This window comes from Podarcis cretensis, assembly GCF_951804945.1.
Source record: "Podarcis cretensis genome assembly, chromosome: 1".
NCBI classification, from domain to species: Eukaryota; Metazoa; Chordata; class Lepidosauria; order Squamata; family Lacertidae; genus Podarcis; species Podarcis cretensis.
The window spans coordinates 45,048,094-45,054,093 of NC_137170.1; the positions used below are offsets into that span (position 1 = coordinate 45,048,094).

The window sequence follows — 6,000 nt, forward strand, 5'->3', positions numbered from 1 at the left end:
AAGCAACTTTACCTGGGAAAACAAGCTTTTGAAGAATTCTTATTACCCTCTACTTTCAGACACTTTTCAAGTACCCCGAAGGGCCACAAATAACAGGGCTTTTAATGGACAGCCCAGACATGTCAATGGCCTCCCCCTCTCCCACCCCAATTAAGGTGTCCTGCTATGACACTCATTTGAAACCGGAAATTTGTGCAGAATAGTTGTTGCCCAATTCTCTGCAAACACATTCTCATACCAAGAAGGGGGAGGAAACACAGTGTTATTGCTGCTGTGGGTGCTATTTTAGGAAGGAGGCAGAACACACACACACACACACACACACACACACACACACACACTACAATCCACCTGCCTTTGATGTGACTTCTGCACAAACGGCTGTTTCTAAAGTGCTCCTTCCTTTCTTCTGCTCTTCACAGCACTTCCCTCCCAGTTTATTTATGGAAGCTTCAGACACAGTGGAGGAAACAGCAAGCAAATCCCAACAAATTGGTCAACTTTTTGTATGTACAGCAGTGCTATGGGGCTTCAGGGCCCAAGTGTTTGATATCCTAGAGAAACTGACTTCAAAAGACCGCCACAGAGCAAACTGCAACTGCTCACAGGGAAACATACGTGTGATCAAAGTTTCCTTCTGTCCTTGTCCTCCCTTCAGAACAAAATATGACATATTTGTATACTTCTTCTTACCTAGGCAGCAGTGGCCTAGTGGTCTGGGGTCATAGAGGGTTGAAGACCCATTCATTACTATTTCTGCAGCAAGGTCCCTGCAAGCTCCTTGTCTCCAGTGTCCTAAAAAAGGTAAAGGACCCCCGACAGCTACCGTATTTTTCGGTCTATAAGACGCACCAGACCACAAGACGCACCTAGTTTTTGGAGGAGGAAAACAAGAAAAAAAATATTCTGAATCTCAGAAGCCAGAACAGCAAGAGGGATCGCTGCGCAGTGAAAGCAGCAATCCCTCTTGCTGTTCTGGCTTCTGTGATAGCTGTGCAGCCTGCATTCGCTCCATAAGACGCACACACATTTCCCCTTACTTTTTAGGAGGGAAAAAGTGAGTCTTATAGAGCAAAAAATATGGTAAGTCCAGTCGCAGACGACTCTGTGGTTGCGGCGCTCATCTCGCTTTACAGGCCGAGGGAGCCGGAGTTTGTCTGCAGAGTTTTTCCGGGTCATGTGGCCAGCATGACTAAGCTACTTCTGGTGCAATGGAACACCAAAACCAGAGCGGCACATAGAAATGCTGTTTACTTTCCCGCCGGAGCAGTACCTATTTATCTACTTGCACTTTGGAGAGGGACTGAGCAACAGGAGCTCACCCCGCCGTGGGGATTCAAACCGCCAACCTTCTGATTGGCAAGCCCAAGGGGCTCAGTGGTTTAGACCACAGTGCCACCCACGTCCCTTCCAGTGTCCTACAGCCACTGTATTGCTAAGCATTTACGAACACCAAAAACACAAGGTGCTTCTTTTTCAAGAGACCGGTGTGCAGGTTCTGTTACATACAAGGGAACTTCATGGAAAACACAATTTAAGTCACTCCAAAAGAAGATACCGGATCACTCCAAATCATTTGCCCATGTGCGTGCACAGAAAATAGTAGCTGAAAGGCAACCTGTGGAGACCTGCACTGATTGTTGCAATGCATCCCTAATTATTAGTATTGTATAATTTATAAAACTGTTGCATAATCTTAGAAGGGGCGTGGTTGCATCATGAAGGTACCCTGCACTTCTAAATTTCCCACTGCTCTACTGCTAAGCAGTCCAATGAGGTCCTTTGTTTTAAAGCACAACTTAAAACTTTCAAGGCACAACTTTAAGTCAGCAACACCCAACAAACATTAACAGACACCCCTCAGGTCAGAGCAATCGATACTAGTGGCCCAGAGTGATACCAGAACAGACCTCCTAGCAACTCAACTTTCACAATCTGAAGGCGAAGCCATGTAAGGCCCTTGGTCCAAGATAAATGTTATGAAATGCTTTTACAGGAAGCATGCCAAGGAAGAGAGTAATTTTATTTTATCTCTTTTCAGAATCAGATCTAGACCTGATTGAAACATTACTGAAAGCAGATATTCAGAAACAGATATCCAAGGGAACACCTTTGGTGTAGTGGATAGTTTTTGGGATAGGGCAGGAGTGGCTTGCCTGGTGTGAGAGAGTTGCAGCAATGTCATCCTGGCAGGTGTATCACTGCTGCTTAACAGAAAGAGGGGCAGGGCAACGGAGGGGGTTAAGCTGTGTGGGTGCAGCAGCGGGAATGCAAGATTGGTTCCCCCAATGCACTTGCACAGCCCTGACATCCCCACTGCCTCATCCCTCCCTGTAAGCAGCAATCATGTCTCTGCTGGGAGGCTATTATTACAGCTCTGTCCCACCAGATGAGCAGCTCTTGTTCTAGGACTTTAGAGAGCAGAGTTCAGATCCCCTCTTAGTCATGAAGTTCATTGGGTTGACTACTCACTGTCTTTTGGCCTAACCTACCTCACAAGGTTGATGTGAGAATAAAAAGGGGAGGGAACTCTGAGCTCCTTGGATGAAAGGTGGGATATAAATGTAAAAATAAATATATTACATAAATACACATATACACCATATATCTGAAGGAGCATCTCCACCCCCATTGTTCAGCCTGAGGTGCAGCTCCAAGGGCCTTCTGGCAGTTCCCTCACTGCAAGAAGTGAGGCTACAGGAAACCAGGCAGAGGGCCTTCTTGGCAGTGGCACCTGCCCTGTGAAATGCTCTCCCATCAGCTGTCAAGGAAATAAACAACTTTAGAAGACATCTGAAGACAGCCCTATTGAGGGAAGTTTTTAATGTTTGATGTTTTATCACTTATTATTATTATTATTATTATTATTATTGATATTCTGTTGGAAGCTGCCCAGAGTGGCTGGGGAAACCCAGCCAAATGGGCAGGGTATAAATAAATTATTATTATTATTAATGTAGTAACATATAAATAAATAAGAATAAAATGCAGGCACACTTCATTGGTTGTGCATCTATGCCTTATTTTCCGCTTACACTTTTAAAATAAACATTAAGCCTTCACTTCTGCCAGTTTTAAATAGGTAAGGGGCAAATTATGCATCTGTTGCACATCAGCAAGAGACATATACTTTGCTCTCAAGTATTAAAAACAGAGTACAAACAATTGTGTGAGAAATCACCATTAATACTCCTATTACAAATTCCACCCACCTTATATGTGTTCAAACTATATTCTGTGCGTGTAGGCTGGATGAAGTTCAAAGGGTAAGACTCAAGTTCTGACTAGACTAGAACTTAAAATGCTGCTTGAGTTGTGTGAAACAAATTAGCCATCTTTTGATTGTGCATCCTGTATATTACACAACTTTTAGAAGACATCTGAAGGCAGCCCTGTGTTGGGAGGTTTCTAACACTTGGATGTTTTAGTTTTGTTTTTAGCTATGCTGTAAATTGCCCAGAGTGGCTGGGGAAACCCAGCCAGAAGGGTGGTGTATAAATAATAAAATTTATTACTAATATTAGCATTATTATTATCATTTACACTGCCCTGCTGTGTTATACCTTCCTGCAATTTTCTTCATGCTTTTTTTATCTCCCCACCCCCACCCCAGTGCCATCACCACCGCTGCTGTGATGTCATCGTCTATGGATAGGGCCAGCGTCATTCATTTCTGACATCATGCCATATGAAAAGGCACATCAGCTCTGGGCAGAAGAAACCCAGGGCTTGAATCTTTAAACTACATTTTTAAAAAGGAGGAAAACACACTTAAACTTCTACAGTAGTGCAGAGAGTTCATAGAAGACCACATGCTGCTTCTAATGAGTGTTTGGGCATTGAAATTCTAACCTTTTGTTTTTCTACACGAGTTATGTGCCTATGTCTTTCCATTTGTATCAAATTTGGAATAAGGCTGTTAAATTTAATGAGCAAATATGAGGAAGATTACAGCTAAACCATCAAACACTTGTGTATGATATGCAAGTTATTTGGCTACTTGTCCTTGACATTCACCAAAGAAACTAAAACATCTATAAAGCAAATGTTCTGCAATATCTATCATCTATCTATCTGGACTTCAACACAGGTATTCTTATTGCATGGTACTTCCTTCCTTTTTTCTGTATACTGCAAACCCAGTACCTTAATTATCAGACTTAAACTTCAAGTCCACTCAGACTGCTGGATCCATTGCTCTGGGAGGACACTTCTGTGTTTGTTTGAATAAAAGTTTGTATTTAAACGTCTAGTTTACTTTTCCAGCAGAGGCCTCAAATGCAATCCATCACATTTCTTTAGAGAAGGGGGGGGGGGGGGGACTTGTGCTGTTCCTTCCTGGCTCCTGTCTTGCTTCTCCTACTACAACAATGGAGATTTTTTTAAAACAAACAAACAAATAGGCAAAAATCCAGGGCTGAACATGTGCCGCTGCACACATGCCAGAAACCGGTTTTGCCTTTCCTCTGTTCGCAAGTCATTCGCCGATTTCTTTTGTCTATGCAGGTTCCATTGCCTCTTCTACTAGCCTCGCAGATACAACGGGCAGCCCACAAGCCCCAACTCGCCATTAGGGGCCCCTAGAAACAAGAGAATCCGATGCGTGGCAAAGCCCCCTTCAACCAATTCTAGCCCGCAGCTGTGGGGCATTTCCCCAGAGAGAGAGAAACCCGCCTGAATGCACAGACAGCCCCATTGCAAATAAAAACGCCATGTTAGGGCTCGTGTCTTTAAAAGGAGTCCACGGCCCGCTAGGACGCATGCTCCATAGTCCCAAGCGTGCGGGGACGGGATGCAAAGAGTTTTCCGCTAAGGAAACGCTCTCTAGGCATGCTCAGAGGCACTTGAAAGCCCGGGTGCCCGAAGAAGCGGGCGGGCCGTGAGTCCCTAGGCCGGCACAACCTTCCTCCTCCGTGCTAGGGAGACGGAGGCTGCCCACCCAGGAGGAGGAGACGCGGAGGCTGCTGGCGATGCCCACTGACCTGTGCTGCGTGGGCTGCTTCTGCCATCCTTAGAGGGCGGCAGCGGCGCCTCCGCTCAGCCCAGCAGCGCTTTGACGCACATGCCTCCGCTTCCGCCGCCGCCGCCAGGATGGGGAGGTTTCCCGGGCGGCGCGTCGAGACGAGGCCCCGCCTTCGCTGCCATTTTGGGATGCGGAGAGAGGCGGCGAAGGGAAGCCCCGGCAGCGGCTGGGAGCGACCGGCGACCTTGCCCGGGGCGCGGGGGATGCCTCCCACCCCCATGTCTATCCAGTTAGAAGTGCGCCCCACTGGTTTCCATGTCCCCCCCAATAGGGTTGCATAGCCGCAGTGCCGGATTTACGCATAAGCTATGTTGTAAACAAAATCTGCCCTTTTCCCCTTATGGGGTATCCAAGAGCCCGTATAGAGTCCATACGTGGGTTCGCTATTGGTAGGAGAAAATAACAGCGGCCAACCAAAGAATATTGAGAAGCAAAGCGGCTAGTAAGCCTGATCTTGATTAAAGCTGTTGCAACAGGGGCCTCCCCTAAAGCTTAGGGCCCCACTCTCTTGGGGGCACCCAAAAAATTTAAAGGGGAAAAAACTGGATGTACTTAAGTTAGAGCTTAATAATTATTTCACTATTAATAAACTTCTTTTTGTATTTCACTATTAATATACTTCTTAATTGTATTTCAGTTCAACAATTGCTTTGATAAAGTACATATTTTGTTCTGTGCAAATGGCTTTAGGTCCATAAATTACCATATAGCATATATTCAACACAAAAACCAGCGACAATTTGTTGTTGCCAAAAGACAGCTGGACATATAAAGGGCCCCATTACCTTCAGTAGCTTAAGGGCCTCATCAAACCTAAATCCGGCCCTGCACACCCCCCAAATAGGGTTGCGTAGCCGTCATCTCTCCTCTGTTCTGGCTCAGGGTTTCCCCCTTTCGCAAAGGGGTTCTAAGCCCAGGTGGATAAAAGATGCGCAAAACTCTCCCGTGCGATGGGAGCGGGCATGGAGAGGCGGGTC

At 45.9% G+C, this 6,000-nt stretch overlaps 1 protein-coding gene across 2 annotated transcripts in view; it reads right to left on the reverse strand.

Moving 5' to 3' along the window:
* Nucleotides 1-5,105, reverse strand: part of RPAP1 (RNA polymerase II associated protein 1) — a 53,638-nt gene extending 48,533 nt beyond the window's left edge. For both annotated transcript variants that reach the window (XM_079964326.1, XM_079964325.1), the window contains exon 1: nucleotides 4,983-5,105. The gene's annotated coding sequence lies outside the window, so the exon portion shown is untranslated. The remainder of the gene's footprint in view (nucleotides 1-4,982) is intronic.
* Nucleotides 5,106-6,000: the final 895 nt, after the last annotated feature.